Below are 17,864 nucleotides of genomic sequence, written 5' to 3' on the forward strand. Positions count from 1 at the left end.
CACTTATTTTGGTCATTTGGTGTCAGCAGTGGGCAAGTCCTTTAATGAAGTTGTGAAGATGAGAGGCATGGTTGAGGAGGGACTCAAGTCCAATAACCTTCCACCACTCTACAACCAGCCTCGACCCTATACCCAAACATACCCCCACACTCCATATAGCCCACCACAACACTACTACCCACCGCCAGATCCCTATTTTTCTGTCTATCACGCACAAACCTATACCCAACCTCCCACTCACGCACAATGGCGTGCGCCAGCTCCACAGAGTCCCTACCAAGCTCCACAAAATACCCATCCACCCCCAAAAGCCTACGAAACCCCCTGGAACAGGTTTTCGACCCAATCAAGCCTTTAAGAATGAAAGGGTGCAGAAGCAGAAGACTTTCACTCCATTGGGAGAATCATATACCAGCCTATTCCATAGATTGAGACAGTTGGGCATGTTGAATCCGATCGAGGCTAAAATGCTGAATACCTTTCCCAGAAATCTTGATCCCTCGGTAAATTGTGAGTATTGTTCAGGGGCCCTGGGCCATAAGACAGAGAAATGCTGGAAACTAAAAACAGATGTATAAGAGCTCATTGATACTCATCGGATCGAGGTTCGGGCCCCAGAAACACCAAACATCAACCAGAATCCGCTACCAGCTCACCATGAGACCCATATGATTGAGTTTATACACAAATTAGGGGAGGCTAAGAAACCCTCGCATACGGTAATGATGATCCTCTCCAGTGAAACTAATTCAAAGGAAAAGGTAACCAGTAGGAAATCAGTGGTCCAGCGGAAAGAGGTAGACAACAAGACAGATGTGGTAGCCGAGAAAGGGTCGTCAAGTACTGTTTTAGTGAAACCAGCGAAAGCTAAAGTGGTGGTACTAGGGGTTACAAGTAAACCTGTCGTGGTCGTGAATGGTGCTCGCACATAGCCTGTTATTATAAAACTAGTAACTTAGCTTCCAGTGATTAGCAGCAAGGCAGTCCCATGGAATTATGAACGAGTGACAGTAACTTACCAGGGGAAAAAGGTTAGAGAAGAAGTGTGTGAGACCCATGGTTTGACTCGATCGGGGAGATGCTTTGCCCCCGAAGAGTTGAGAAAAGCTAAAACTTCCAAAGACAATCTAGTGTTGGTGAAGAAAGCTGTGTCCGAGGAAGAAGCAGAGGAATTTTTTAAAAAGATAAAAGTACAGGACTATTCCATTGTGGAGAAATTGAGGAAAACACCGGCTCAGATCTCGCTTTTGTCATTACTGATCCATTCCGACTAGCACCGTCGAGCTTTAATGAAGATCTTAAACAAAGCCCACAATCCTAACAAAATCTCAGTAAACCACTTGGAAAAGATAGCTAACAAGATATTTGAGGTAAACTGAGTCACCGTTTCCGATGATGAGTTGCCCGTGGAGGGCACCGAGCACAATAGAGCCCTCTATCTGACAGTGAAATGCGAAGACTCCGTGGTTACTAGGGTACTGGTTGACAACGGGTCTAGCGCAAATATCTGTCCTCTCGCCACATTGAACAAGCTGCAAGTGGAGGATGAAAGAATTCACAAGAACAGTATTTGCGTTCGGCGATTCGACGGTGGAGGAAAGGATTCAGTCGGGGACATAGTGCTTGAGCTCACAATAGGGCTAGTTGAATTTACTATGGAATTCCAGGTGCTCGATGTGGCTGTTTCGTACAATCTGTTGTTGGGACGACCCTGGATCCATGCTGCCAAAGCAGTCTCGTCTACTATGCATCAAATGGTCAAGTTTGAATGGGATCGACAAGAAATTGTTGTACATGGCGAAAATAATTTATGTGTGCCCAATGGTGCCATTGCGCCGTTCATAGAGGTTGATGATGGCAAGGGACCATAGGTTTATTAGGTTTCCGACACAGTATCGGTAGAGAAAATTCCGGAAGGAAAGTGCGTGCCAACTCCAAAAATGGTTGTGACATCAGTCATGGTAGCTGTCGAAATGTTGAAAAACGGTTTCATACCGGGCAAAGATTTGGGTACATCTCTGCAAGGTATTGTGCAGCCAGTCCCGCGTCTGTCTAGGTCATTCGTCAGGCCGGGTACCAGAAAGAAACTGTTGTCAAGGATCCCTGGACCACTTATTGGAGCCGATGGAGATTTGGAGAAGGGGTTCAAAAGGTTATTCGCTGAGGTCAATATGGTTCAGGCCGGGGAAGGGTCCAGCAAGGCAGATATGCAATTTGTGGGACCACATGCAAAAGTCACTAACTGGGAAGCTACTCCGCTTCCTATCCGGAGGGAGTCTTGGTAGTGGGTTTTGATTTTCTTTTACTTGTCTGGATTATTCCAGGGTCTGCAATTCAGATATTATGTTCCGTCCAGTTGGATGTGTTAAAACCGTGTTATCTTTATATTCAATGAAATGCAATTGTTCCTTTTCATTCATTTCTTCTAATTCTATTTTTGTTTTCTTCTTTTGTATAGTTCTTTTTATGCTGGTATCAATGCAATGACATGCATGAGGAATCTTCGGCCCAGTTTTAAAAGCCAATCTAACTCTGAAGTAATAACACAAGAAATTAAGTGTGATGACGAGTTGGAATTTGATGATGATGAGGCCTACGAAGAAATTAGTAAGGAACTAAGTCATTTTGAGGAAAAGCCCAAATCTAATTTGAACAATACAAAAGCAGTTAATTTAGGGGACCAAGAAAATATCCATGAAACTAAAATAAGTGTCCATCTGGAACCTCAACTCAGGGATAAGTGTCTAAGCACTGATTTAGTGGTTCACAAGTTGCCCACTGACCCGGCATTTCCTCCTGTCAAAGAGAAGCTGAGAAAGTTCAAAACGGATATGAGTGTAAAGATCAAAGAAGAGGTCACCAAGAAGTTCGATGCAAAAGTTATTCGGGTCACGCGGTATCCCACCTGGTTAGCCAATGTTGTGCCTGTGCCAAAGAAGGATGGCAAGACCAGGGTGTGTGTTGATTATCGGGATCTCAACAAAGCAAGTCCGAAGGATAATTTTCCCCTTCCAAACATCCATATATTGATTGACAATTGTGCCAAACATGAGATTGGTTATTTTGTGGATTGTTACGCGGGTTATCATCAGATCTTAATGGACAAGGAAGATGCTGAAAAGACGGTATTCATCACGCCATGGGGAACGTACTGCTATCGGGTCATGCCATTCGGTTTGAAAAATGTTGGGGCAACCTACATGAGGGCAATGACAACAATAATCCATGATATGATACACTAGGAAATCGATGTGTATGTGGATGATGTGATCGTGAAGTCTAGGAAGCAGTCTGACCATGTCAGGGATCTGAAGAAGTTCTTCTGAAGGCTTCGCAGGTACAATCTCAAGCTTAATCCTGCAAAGTGTGCTTTTGGGGTGCCGTCTGGAAAGTTGCTGGGGTTCGTAGTCAGCCGCCAGGGTATTGAATTGGACCCATCAAAAGTTAAGGCCATCCAGGAATTGCCACCTCCGAAGAACAAGACCGAGGTGATGAGTTTGTTGGGGAGATTGAATTATATCAGTAGGTTCATCGCTCAGCTCACGACAACTTGTGAGCCCATCTTCAAGCTATTAAAGAAGACGTTGCGGTCAGGTGGACAGATGAATGTCAGGAGGCGTTTGATAGGATAAACGAGTATTTTTCAAATCCACACGTGTTGGTCCCACCAGAACTAGGGCGACCTTTGATTCTATATTTGACGGTATTGGATAATTCATTCGGTTATGTATTGGGTCAACATGATATCACTGGCAGGAAGGAGCAGGCCATATATTATCTCAACAAGAAATTCACATCGTACGAGGTCAAGTACACTCAGCTCGAGAGGACATGTTGCGCCCTAACCTGGGTGGCGCAGAAGCTGAAACACTATTTGTCATCTTACACTACCTATCTCACATCTCGCTTGGATCCATTGAAGTATATCTTCAGAAGCCTATGCCTACAGGGAGACTTGCAAAGTGGCAGAACCTGCTCACTGAGTTTGACATTGTCTACGTGACCCGAACTGCAATGAAAGCACAGGCCTTGGCGGACCATTTGGCCGAGAACCCGGTTGATGAAGATTATGAACCTTTGAAAACTTATTTCCCTGATGAAGAGGTGATGCACATTGATGAGTTAGAACAAGTCGAGAAGCTTGGATGGAAACTTTTCTTTGATGGATCCGCAAACATAAAGGGCGTGGGGATAGGAGCAGTACTTATTTCTGAAACAGGGCAACACTACCTTGTTACGGCTCAGCTTCGTTTTTACTGTGCCAACAACATGGCTGAGTACGAGGCATGTATTTTGGGTTTGAGGTTAGCTGTGGATATAGTTGTCTAGGAAGTCTTGGTCTTGGGTGACTCGGACCTCCTGGTGCACCAAATTCAGGGAGAATGGGAAACACAGGATTTGAAACTCATACCGTACAGACAGTGTTTGCATGATCTTTGTCAACGATTTCAGTCAATAGAGTTCAGGCATATCCCAAGAATACATAATGAAGTCGCCGATGCTTTGTCCACTCTGGCGTCAATGTTACATCATCCAGATAAGGCTTATGTAGACCCTTTGCAGATTCAGGTCCATGATCAGCATGCGTACTGTAATATGGTAGAAGAAGAACTTGATGGGGAGCCATGGTTCCATGATATCAAAGAATACCTCCGGATGGGATTATATTCGGTACAGGCCACAGGTGATCAGAAAAGAACAATTCAATGATTGGCAAGAGGATTTTTCTTCAACGGAGGGGTGTTATACAAAAGAACTCCAGATCTTGGATTGTTAAGATGCATAGACGCAAGACAGGCCACAGTAATCATGACTGAGGTACACTCCGAAGTTTGTGGACCGCATATAAGTGGGTACGTTCTGGCAAAGAAGATTCTCCGAGCAGGTTATTACTGGCTCACTATGGAGCGAGATTGCATCAGTTTTGTGTGCAAGTGCCATCAATGCCAGGTGCACGGAGATTTGATTCATTCCCCACCATTTGAATTGCATACAATGTCGGCACCATGGCCCTTTGTTGACTGGGGCATGGATGTCATTGGGCCAATCAAGCCAGCAGCATCAAACGGACACAGGTTTATTCTGGTAGCCATTGATTATTTCACCAAGTGGGTTGAAGCAAAAACTTTCAAATCTGTCACCAAGAAAGCAGTGGTCGATTTTGTGCATTCAAATATCATCTGTCGGTTCGGGATTCCGAAGGTAATCATCACGGACAATGGTGCCAATCTCAATAGTCATCTGATGATGGAGACATGTCAGCAGTTTAAGATTATACATCGCAATTCCACCCCATATCGCCCTAAAGCGAATGGAGCAGTCGAGGCAGCCAATAAGAACATAAAGAAGATACTGTAGAAAATGGTGGAAGGGTCCAGACAATGGTACGAGAAGTTACCTTTCGCCCTGTTGGGTTATCGCACTACTATTCGCACTTCAATAGGGGTCACTCCTTATTTGTTGGTGTATGGCACGGAGGCGGTGATACCCGCAGAAAGTGAAATCACATCCCTTCGGATTGTTGCTGAGGCAGAAATCGATGACGTTGAATGGGTCAAAACCCGCTTGGAATAATTAAGTCTGATTGATGAAAAGAGATTAGCAGCAGTATGTCACGGCCAATTGTACCAACAAAGAATGGCGAGGGCATATAACAAGAAGGTACGTCTATGGAAGTTCGAAGTGGGTCAGTTAGTGTTGAAACGTATTTTGCCTCATCAGGCTGAAGCAAAAGGAAAGTTCGCCCCAAACTGGCGGGGGCATTTGTTGTATCTAGAGTGTTGTCCAATGGCGCGTTGTATTTGACAGATATAGAAGGCAAATGTGTAGAAATGGCTATCAATTCCGACACAGTCAAAAGATACTATGTATGATTTCTTTGTTTGATTGTACTTGTTTGTATTTGGCTTATTTTTAAAGATTGAAATGACAAAGGCATTTTGTTCTGATATCTAGACACTTTATCCCTTGTCACCCCTTTGAGACTTATTTATTTTCTTTCATACCCCTCTTTCGGGATCAACGACACAATTCAGAAACGCAAGTGCGGAGAGTAAGTAAGTGAAAAGAAAGGAAAGAACGAACAAGAAAGGAAAAGGAGAAGAAAAATGAAAAGAGAGAAGAAAGAAAGAAAAGAAAGGAAATAGAAAGGCAAAAAGAGAAAAAGAGAGAAAAAGAAAAAGAAGAAAAGAAGAATAATAGAAGAAAAACGAGAGAGAGAAAGAAAAGAAAGATCACAACAACAAAGTAATTTCTATGACATGAACTACGTTCGACCTGATTCCTTTTAAGGATACGTAGGCAGCCTCACGGTTCGGTCCCATCAAAATAAAATCCAAAAGTCCCCAAACAAGAAACTGGGGCAGAAGCTATGGTTGTTGTCAGAAATCCGATTCCGAAAGTTGTAATTTTGAACCCATTTGAATTGTTTTGAGCCTTTGATATCCTTTATTCTTAACCCTGTCCAAAAGCCCACATTACAGTCCAAAGAAAGACCTTCTGATCAGTCTTTGAGAAATGCCAAGTCAAGCAGGTAAAGGTAATTCATGTCAGGAGAAACACTCTGGTTCAAGCAGAAAAATAAAAATGTGAGAGTCTTATTGGTGGAAACCTTCATAGGCACCGTAAGGCGATGGAAGTTGAGAAAAATAAAAATGAGAGAGTCTTATTGGTGAAAACCTTCACAGGCTCTGTAAGGCGATGGGAGTTGAGAAAAGTAAAAATGAGAGAGTCTTATTGGTGAAAACCCTCACGGGCACCTTAAGGCGAAAGTGGGTTGAAAAGTCAACAAGTGAGAAAGGTCTATTGGTGGGAAAACTGTTTCAAGGAACCGCAGGATGAACAAGGCCGAGGTTTGGGTAAAGTAATCAAGTCATGGAAATTTTGGGGCAACAAAGTATGACAACTGAAAGTTGATTGGTTGGACAGATTGGGCCGATTAATCCAAAATGCATGTCATGATCATGGTACCAGCTATTCCACCCAGATAAGTTTCTTTTTCCTTCTCCTTCGGTAGCAGTCATCTGGTTTTGGATTCTTCTTATCCTTAACCCGCAAAGTTATTGCATTTCACTTTCTTTTAGGTATTTATCTAAAGATGTTTCAATGTCAGTCTTGTTCAAATTGAGTGAAAGGGATTCCAAAGCTCACTACCAACTTCCAAAATTGCAAAGCACGGAGTGGTCAAAGCATACTAAGGATAACACGATGTAAGGGGAGGGTACAAGGAATCACCGGAAGTCTCATCGGTGGAAGGGACTGGTAATGTCATGTGGGATGCAAAGGTTCAGATAAAGGGGTCAAAGGTAAAGAATAGCGTGAGTATAGAACGCTCGGCTCGTCAAAAGTCATGGGGTTTGAAAGTCAGGTCAGAAAGTCAAAGCGGTCCAGGGCCAGTTCGGAGAAGCCAGTCAGAACAAGCATTGCAGCAGAAAGACCTTCAGCAAGACTGCCATCAGCTAACCACCACTTTAAACTAACAAAATTTTCTTTGGTTGAAATAGGGGGGAAATTTTCTTTGTTTTTGTCTGTTTTATTGAAGTCAGGATCCCGCCTAGAGAGTAGGGAATACTCTCAAGCATAGCAGTCAGGAGCCCGCCTGGAGAACAAGGGAGTACAATTTAAAGTTTTAGTTTTCAAATTCTTTGCTTTGTTTATTTTGAAGTCAGGAGCCCGCCTGGAGAGTAGGGAATACATTTCAAGTTGAAGTCTGGAGCCCGCCTAGAGAGCAGGGAATACTTTCAAGCGTAGCAGTCAGGAGCCCGCCTGGAGAACCAGGGAGTACAATTTAAAGTTTTAGTTTTCAAATTCTTTGCTTTGTTTATTTTGAAGTCAGGAGCCCGCCTGGAGAGCAGGGAATACATTTCAAGTTGAAGTCAGGAGCCCGCCTGGAAAGCAGGGAATACTTTCAAGACAACAATCAGGAGCCCGCCTGGAGAACAAGGGAGTACAATTTATGTTAGAGCTTTTAAATCCTTTGTTTTGTCTATGTTGAAGTCAGGAGCCCGCCTGGAGAGCAGGGAATACTTTCAAGTCAGCAGTCAGAAGTCCGCCTGGAGAGCAGGGAATACATATTAAGTTCAGCAGCTAGGCACCCACCTGAAGAAGGGGAAAACATCTCAGTTTACCATTCATGGTAGCAACAAACGGATGTCTCCGAAAGAATGGAGAATAACAAGGCAACAAGAAGCACAAGATCAAGTTTGAAGATATAGATAGTACTTTTGTAATCCATATATCATAGTCTAGTATAGCTTCTTGTTTTATTTTGACATGGTGTAATAAGGAGGTTTAGTAAGCAGTAGCAGCAGCAACATCAATAGTGAAATCACAACTTCATGGTAGTCCCAGCTACCAAAACTTCCCGAACTACACTGACATGATTCCTTTTTAGACAAGGATATGTAGGCAACCTCAGAGGCAGGGTGCGGTCAAATCTTTCAAAAAAGCTTCCCACAGAGTATTCAAACGGGCAAAAATCGCTCGTATCCGCTCACTTTATCTTTGCACAAAAACTCTTCGTGTTTTCAAACAAAGAGGGGCAACTGTGAGCACGTATTTTTGCCCTACATGAAATACTCCCATAAATTCAAAACAAAGTAATTTCGTTTCATTATTTGCAATTTTGTGGATTTTGTGGCATTTGATGTTAATTATTTGCATTTTTGTCTGTGCATTTCATTTGTTAATTAATGAAAAATACAAAATATGCTGCATTTGAATTTAGGATTTAATTTTTTGCATGTTTGAAATAATTAGTAATTTAGTGTTTTATAAAATGGAAAAATCACAAAAATAGTTCATTTTTGCACTTTAATTTTAATTTCTCGAATTTTGTTAGCTTTCTTTAATGTGGTATGTAATTAGTTATGGTAATTATTTTTAGAGTTTAATTAGTTCAATTTGATAGGATAATATTAGTTTTAATAATTAATTTAGGTTTTATTTCTAATTTTTAAAAGAAAAGAAATTTGGAAATTGGAAAAGAAAAAAAGATTCAAAAACAAAGGGAAATTCGGATTTGGGCCATTAAATCTCCTTCAGCCCAATTGCCCCCAGATTTGTACAATTCCTTCCCAAACCCGCCTGACCCGGTCCGGATTCCCCCTCAAACGAAATGACGTCGTTTCGATCAGTGTCGATCTAAGCCGTTGATCTCCACTTGATCGAACGGCTCGAAACTAAAGCCTGGGGAGTATATATATGTCCGAACTCACACCCCTCCCTCGGTTCATCGTCCCAACACCCCCAACTTCAGAAACTTGCCCCCAAAACCCTAGTAGCCGCCCCAAAATTGCCCACCGTCCGGTGCCGACATCCAATCGCCACCGAATTAACGTCATGAACTCCCTTCCACCTCCCCATCCCAAATCTCCAAATAGTTCCTCTCAAATCCCACTCCATCGCCTCGAATCTCAGATCTGAGGTTAGCGCCTGAAACCCTAAAAATTCCCAGATCCACCCAAAATCACACAATGCAACCCCTCATCTCCTTCCTGCCTCAAATACGTGTTTGTTTCATTTCAAAATGTCATGTCAGTGGTAGAGCAGAGGGCCGGATAACCAAGTCTCTCCATGGGTTCCTTTCTGGCTTAGCAAGGTCAAGTGAACCCAAAACCGCCATTAATCATTTGTCTTTTGTTAAGGACAACCGATTAATGACCGTCAAAGGTTCACTTTCTTCTCCAAGGTTGTTCGAGTTCATGCAGTTCTTGCCAACGCAAGTTTAGGAGAATTTCCTTTGCGTCGATAGGTTTCCTTTTGATCTCTTCTGTTTGTTTGCTTGGTTGTTTGTTTTTCCAGTTTTCGTCCTTCAGAATTTTCGTTTCTTGCTTAATTGTATTATGTTCTAGTTGTAAGTTTGTTAGTTAGCTTGTTCGCGTAATTGTCAATGACAATTAGCTTCATAAGGTTTGATTTTAATTTGGTTTCAATTCATGAGATTTTCTTCTTTACGCTAGGTTTTATTTCACATTTGTGAATTAATTTTGGAACTGAAGCATTAAGATTAGTCAAGTATAGTTCATTGTTCGCATTAATTCTTGTTTCAAGAACATTTTCTGAATTCACGTTTATGGGTGAAGGATATTCAAGCTAGTTTTCTCATAATTTCAATAGTTATTTTGAATTTCAATTTGTTTGAAACTGTCAGCCCGTTTGTTTACTGTTATTGTGATTTTGAGCATTCGGAATTTAAGGGGGGTAAGTGAATAATGAGGAACTTTAGGGGGTGATTTTGGAGATTGTTTCAACTTGAAGAATCTTTAATAATTGATGGGAAGCTTCCTAAATGGATAGCTTCCCAAAATGGTTAGGGAAAATAGGCTGTAAATTGAAAATATCTGAAGGAAATGGACAGCTGTCCAAAAATCAGTTTTAAAAGATGCCCTATGAGGATATTTTGGGAAAAATCTAACTGCCTTGCCTTGGAAGGCACACAGCAGACCCTCAGCCTTTAAAAGGAAGCCTTCTTCTCATTCAAGACAATTTTGTTTTACACCTTAGAGAGACCAAAAAGGCTGAAAATATAGGAGAAATCAGAACAAATGGAAAAAACAAAAACCACTGTTCCATTGAAAGTCTTTCTATAATTCTTGAGGCCTCACTTCTGAAATGATCTCTGAACAATCGAGGGATAAAATGGTTTGAGCTTGGTTGGTTTTCAAAAGTTTGGTTCAAATTTTGGCTGTTCGTTTTTGATCGATGGGTATCAGTGGTTATTTCTACTGTTTTAAAGTTGGGTCCAAGGCTGGTTTCATTGGTCATTTTTGAGCTTACTACTGCTGCTGAGTTTGAGATTTTGTTCTGTTGCTGCTGCCTACTGATCTTTTCTCCTTTTTGCTTTCCCTTTATTCCCAGGTACATGATCTCTGAGTTCTATCTAATGTGAGGCCTGATTCAAAGATGAAATGAAAATCTGGAATTTGAGCATAATGTAACCATTGTTTGCTCATAGATTTAGCTTTATTTTGTTATAATTGCCTTATTTTGGAATCATATAGTGCATTGTATTCTGTTGGTTGCTGATAGTATCCTTCTGAGAGCTGAATTTGTTTATAATTGGTGGGTGACTCCATTTTCTATCAAATATCCCATAGCTACATGTTGGTTTTGGGCATGTTGAACTCCTATCCCTGAATCTGATCCTGGACTATCATAGAAGCTTGATGAACAATTTGTTTAGTCGAATCAGTAGTTGTGCCTTACCATCAATCATGCAAATCGAGTAATGTAGACTGTATGAAAGCTTCTTTTGCTGCGTAATTTATTTGAACTATCATGGCAGGCTTGATGTACTTAGACATCAAGAAAAATGTTTCGTATTCAGTTTTATAGTGTATTGGACAAGAAAATGTTTCGGTTCGTCACTTCAGGGTGAGACGTATATAGAATTACCTTGATTATCTGTAAACATGTTAAATATGTGTCAATTGTTCAAGTTCAGATTCACTTACTTAACAGTCTCATGAGGTGTAATTTGTTATTGAAATGGTTTAATCAGGTGTAAGGTCTCGCGTAATTGCTTTTTGTTGAATTAGCTGAAGGGCTGATTTGTTTGAATGTGATGGTCTGATGTCCAAGATCTCGGGTCTTGTTTGGCCTTGTGTCAGTTTGTTTTAAAAGAAATTCTACTTTGCCTTGTGGTTTGGATTTCGAACCCATGTTGAGACAAAAGGGGGATGACTTGTATTCACAGTTTTTGTGGGCTCATGATTAGAGCCCATTTGTTCCTCTTTAATCCTGAACGGACGCGCCACTTAAGTAATTGTGCCTGTCTTATTTGGGATCTCTTATTAATTTAATGAGTGTTATTTTGGTGACAGCCTTGTAGTCGAACGAGCTCGGATTAAGTCACTCATTCGATAGTAAGGGTTCAAATTCCATTAGTGCTTAATTAACTGGATTCCGCCAAATAAATTTGAGACAAGCCATAGTTAGACACTTAGTAACAAATGGCTCTTGTGTTAATTTCACAATGTAGATGTAAAATAACAAATATTCGTAGAGAAACCTTTAGGGACGTTTAAAATACAATTGTGATTGTGTACACGTTCGCGTGACATGATTACAATTCTAAAAACCAATTCGGAGTATGCGTTCACGCAACTTCGAACAAACCTTCTTAATAATAAAAATGGGTTTTCGTAGGTTATTAATTAAATTAGCTCATATAGTCCGAGGTGCGCCGTCTACCATTTAATCATACAAAATGACAAATGTTCGTAGTTTGCTTTAGACACGCGCAACTTTGGCCAAACCTTTCCCTTTTTTTATAATAATAAAGTGTTATTAATTGTGGACACGTTCGCGTGACATGATTTTTTGATGCGCCAAACAAATGGGTACATGTACGCGTGACCCGTTTCGAGATAATTTTCTTAATTAAAAAGCGGTAAAGGATAAATGAACATAGGGTCTAAAGTCAGTAACTAAATAATTTTAATAAGCCAAGTATGATCAAAGCGACCGTGCTAGAACCACGGAACTCGGGAATGCCTAACACCTTCTCCCGAGTTAACAGAGTTCCTTACTCAGAATTCTGGTTCGCAGACTGTAATACAGAGTCAATCTTTTCCTCAACTCGAGATTTGAACCGGTGACTTGTGACACCATAAATCTCCCAGTGGCGACTCTGATTTTTAAATAAATAAACAATCACGTTTCGATTGTCCTTTAATTGAAAAAACTCCCTTATATTTATACCCTTTACGGGGTGTAGTAAAAAGGAGGTATGACACCTGCTTGCTGTGAGGTACAACAGTGACCCAATCATTCCTCTATATAGTTTATGTTCCACACTTTTCCCTTCTTCATCAAGGTCCAACTTTTTTGCAATTGCAATACATGTGTCAATGGACTTAAAGGAATCCATGTTGAACTTTTCCAGTAGTTCTTTGATATATTTCTATTTATATATCATGGTTCCAATAGGTGTTTGCTTGATTTGCAACCCCGGAAAGAAGTTCAATTCATCCATCGTACTCATTGCAAACTCATTTCCTATATTCTCAGCAAATTCCTTGCACACTGCTTATTGGTAGCCCCAAAGATAATGTCATCCACAAATACTTGCACAATCAGAATATTCTTCTCTCTACTTCTTAGAAATAGAGTGTTGTCCACCTTTCCTCTTACAAAGTTGTTGGCTAAGAGGAATTTTGAGAGCCTTTCATACCAAGCTCTCGGAGCATGTTTTAGTCCATAAAGAGCTTTATCTAGTTTGAACACATAGTTAGAAAATTCTTCACTTGTTTGACAAACACTTCCTTCTTTAGGTAACCATTCAAAAAGGCACTCTTTACATGCATATGTTATAAAGTGAATTCCATGTGGGTAGCAAGGGCTATCAACATTCTTATAGTCTCCATTCTAGCTACAGGTGCAAACGTCTCATCATAGTCAATGCACACCTCTTGATTGTATCCCTGAACCACCGGTCTAGCCTTGTTCCTTGTGATAGTTCCTCGTTCATCCACCCTGTTTCTGAACACCCATTTGTACCTATGATAGTTCTATTGTTGGGTTTCTGTACCAGGTGATAGACCGTGCTTCTCTCAAACTGATTTAGCTCCTCTTGCATGGCTATGATCCAGTCTAGATCCTATAGATATTCTTTGATAGTCTTTGGTTCAACCTGTGAGCGGAATGTTGTGAGTGCGCATAGATTTCTTAAAGAAGACCTGGTTTGCACCCCTGCATTTGGATCAGATATGATATTCTCAAGAGGATGTGAGCTTTGATGCTTTCATAGTCTGATCTGTATACACAGAGAATATTTACCTGAGGAGTGACCCAAAGGAGCAGGTTTAGTAGGTGTGGCTTCATTAGTCTGGTCAGCAGTTAGAATAGTTCTTTATTCTACTTGTTCCTTATGATTACTGTCAATTTCCTTGTGGTTTTCATATCTATCTTCATACTGAGTTTTTGATTCCTTTGTATCTCCATCACTAGTGAATCATATGTCATAATCTTCATCCTGTAGACCTTTCTTAGCCAAATTATTAGATTCATCAAAAATAACATGAATGTTTTCTTTCACACACATAACCTTTTTATTAAAAACCTTATAGTCCTTACTATGTGGAGAGTAACCCAAGAAAATTCCCTCATCATTTTTGACAAACTTACCTAAAGCTTCTTTCCCATTAATATGCACAAAACATTTGCACCCAATGGCTCTCAGGTGAGTAATGTTGGGTTTTCTTCCTCGAAGTAACTCATAGAGAGTTTTCTCAAGAATAGATCTGACCATGCATCTATTTAGCAGATAGCAAGCAGTATTGATTGCATCATCCCAGAAACTCTTAGGCAATCCACTAGCAATCAATATGGTCCTCCTTATGTCTTCTAAGGATCTATTCTTTTTTTTTCTACGACCTTATTTTGTTGTAGAGTTCTAAGTGCATAGAAATTATGGTCAATACCATGCGAGCCACAAAACTCAAGGAATTTTAAATTTTCAAATTCAGGTCCATGGTCAGTTATTATACTTAATACATTGCACCTTAGCTTTTGTTGAATTGTTCTAATAAATACATTGAAAACATCAAAGGTTTCATCTTTGGATCCCAAAAATAAAGTCCAAGTATACCTGGAGAAGTCATCAACAATCACAAACACATACCTCTTACCTCATCTGCTTCTTATTCTCATTGGTCCACATAGGTCCATGTGAAGAAGTTCTAGAGGTTTAGAAGTACTTACAAACTTTTTAGATTTAAAGGATGACCTTACATGTTTCCCTCTAACACAGGCATCATGCACCTTGTCAGAGGTGAACTCAACTTTAAGGTAGGCCAAGGACCAAGTCCTTTGCTGCCAACTTGTTGAGTTGGGAGAGATTGGCATGTCATATTCTTCTATGCCATAGTAGTGGATCATCTTCTACTATACTCAAACATGTGTTCTCACTCTGGAGAAGTGATATAATCGATATCTTGTAGACATTGTTATATCTCTTACCCTTTAACACAGTTTCATTAGTATTAAGCTTAGTGACAGAGCAAATTTTAGAATTAACTTTTACCTCATTTCCTTTGTCGTACATTTGATAGATGCTAAGAAGATTGTACTTAAGACCTATCACATAATACACATCTTCTATAGCATAAAAGATTGACTTGCCAATACCTATTATCTGGCCCTTTTTCCCATTTCCAAATGATACACTCCCTCCTTGGAAGGCTATCAGTGAGAGGAAGTTTTTCTTTTCTCCAATCATATGTCTTGAGCAACCACTATCTAGATACTAGACCTAATTGTTTAATCTGATGAATCTTTCTCCAAATATAAAAAACCTAGTCTGATGAATTTTCTCCTAGGATAGATTTTTAGTTTTCTTAAGTTATTAATCTTTAGTTTTCTTGAAATCAGGGGTCCCAGCCTGGAGAATAGGGTCGGTTTTTACTTTAGTCAAGCTTAGTTTATAGTTTACCGTAAGCTCAATCTTAAATCTAGTAGACACACTTCCTAGTCTGGGTCATTCAAGTTTTATTCTTAGCAGACGCACTTTCTAGTCAAATATTCTTGGTTTTACTCACATGAGACGCACATCCTAGTCAAGTCTTTAGTTTTACTCTCATCATTGCATTAATAGCATAGATAATTTATAGTTTTGCTAATAACTCACAAATCCTCCTAGTGCAAACTGGGGCAGAAAATTTTGTTTGTTTTGTTGTTTTGATTGCAGGCACGCACCTGGAGAACGAGTGAGTTCCTTTCAAAGCCACTTTAAATTTCAAGTCAGTAGCAGGCGCCCACCTGAAGAACGAGGGAAGTCATTTTAGAATCCAAGTCAAGTTAGAAGTAGCAGAAGCTCGCGGCAAGAATGCGAGTCAACAGTCCGAGATGATCAACAGAGGTACTCTCAATCCAGAATAAAAAAGAAAAACAAAACCAAGAAAAAAAAAGAAAAAAAAAAGGGAAGTGAATCCAAAATGCAGAAGCTGAGACAAGAGGTGGATTGCTCAAGACATGACTAAAGTCACAAGCATGGTGTGTCCAATTTCGATCTGAAAAGTTGAAGAAGAATGAACTAGCACCTGCAACTAGCAAGCGTCAAGGTTCAAATCTAAAGTCTGCATGAAGAACCATTCAAGACTCAAGATCAAGCTTCAGAAGACTTATGGATAGGAATCTTGTAACTCATAGTTGACAGGCTTAGTTAGTCTTTTTCATTTTTTGATTTTGATGTAAATAACAGGACCGCGGACCGGAACCTCGAAAGAACGACACCTCGACCGACTCTCCACCTCAGTATACTCCATCACCTCATTCATTTCTGAACTATATATGGTCTGATTCCTTTATAGCCAAGGATATGTAGGCAGCTCAGATACCAGGGCTCGGTCACATTCTCTTCCTTTCTCTTAGTTTTTGGTCTCCCTAAATAAGGGTCAGGTCAAAAAACATGTCTAGTCGTTCTTTGTCTGAAAATACATCATATTTCCGGTCAAAGAGGGCAGCTGTAGACATGTAATTTTTGACCCTCCCCGAATTTTTACTCATTTTAGATTTTAGATATTTAGTTTAGGCCAAATATCGTTATTTTACCTAGTTTTAACTATTTTACTTTATTTTGTCACAAAAACAAAAATTACAAAAATATTTTCTTTTATTTAGGTTATTGATATTTTATCTTGTTACTTTTAGTTATCTACCTTACATAAAATTCAAAAATACAAAAATAGTTACACTTTATTTTAAAGGATATTAGTGTTTTGGGTAGTAGTATTATCTTAATTTTACGATGATTTTAATATAATCTTGTTATTATTTTAGTTTGACATTTGAAAAATATAAAAAAATAGTTTCATATTTTATATAAAATTTAGTTTAATTAATTAGATAAATTCTTGCAATATGTAGTATATTTACCTTATATTAAAAGATATTTAGATAAGGTTTGGACATTTTTCTTTTAGTCCAATTTTAAGACCCAAATATGAAGCTCAAGACCCTTTAACCCATCAGCTCTTTTTAATTTAATCTTAGTCATTCATTCCCTTTCATCCAATGGTCGAAACTAATCCCCACCCACATATATCTACCTAATTACAACCTAAAACCTAACCCTAGAGAATACCCCTGAACCCTTAGAGCCGCCCACCACTCCCCTTCAACAAAAACCAGCCGCCGCCAGCTCTCACAGCAGCCACCAACAGACCCGCCGCCCACGACCTCCTCCATCGAAGACCCTTCAGCAGAGAACTCAACACCCCATGACCAATCTCCTCACCTGCCTCTGCCATCTCTCTCACTCGAGATTGTTGCCTCGCCGGAATTGACCACCATCGAGTCAACCATCGGCAATGACCCCCTCCTCCATAGCCGTCGCTGCTTCTTCACCTCTCACCAAACCAGTGGACCTCCTCCTTCTTCTTAAACCTATTTCCCCTTCACAGAACTAGCAACCCTCTCACCTCTCAATCCCAAACACACGCACAAACAGAAAAAGGTGAGGAGAACAGTAATTTTAAAGAGGTTTTTGGACATAAATTGGAGAAGTAGATCGAGAGTTTGGAGAATTTGAGGGGTTCACCATCTACTGCGTTCGATTTTAACTTCCGAAAAAAGAAGAAGAAGAGAATTAACAAAATATTTCAAATCTCTTTTATTTTTTTCTGATTTCAATGGGAATTTATGAAATTTGGCTAAAGTAGAGTTAAGTTGAGGTTGTTTTGAGCTCGTTGTCGTCCGCCAAAGTCACGGTTCAAGTTCGAGGTTGTCTCCTGCTCTGTTTTCTCTAATCTTTTTGGCTTGCTATCTGATCTTATAACTTGACATTGAATGTGTTATCTGTTGTTGGTTGTTTAAAGTACTTTGATGCCATGAATCTGAAATTTTAGTAGTTTGGATTAATTCTC

Source organism: Nicotiana sylvestris, chromosome 2 (genome assembly GCF_000393655.2).
Source record: "Nicotiana sylvestris chromosome 2, ASM39365v2, whole genome shotgun sequence".
NCBI classification, from domain to species: Eukaryota; Viridiplantae; Streptophyta; class Magnoliopsida; order Solanales; family Solanaceae; genus Nicotiana; species Nicotiana sylvestris.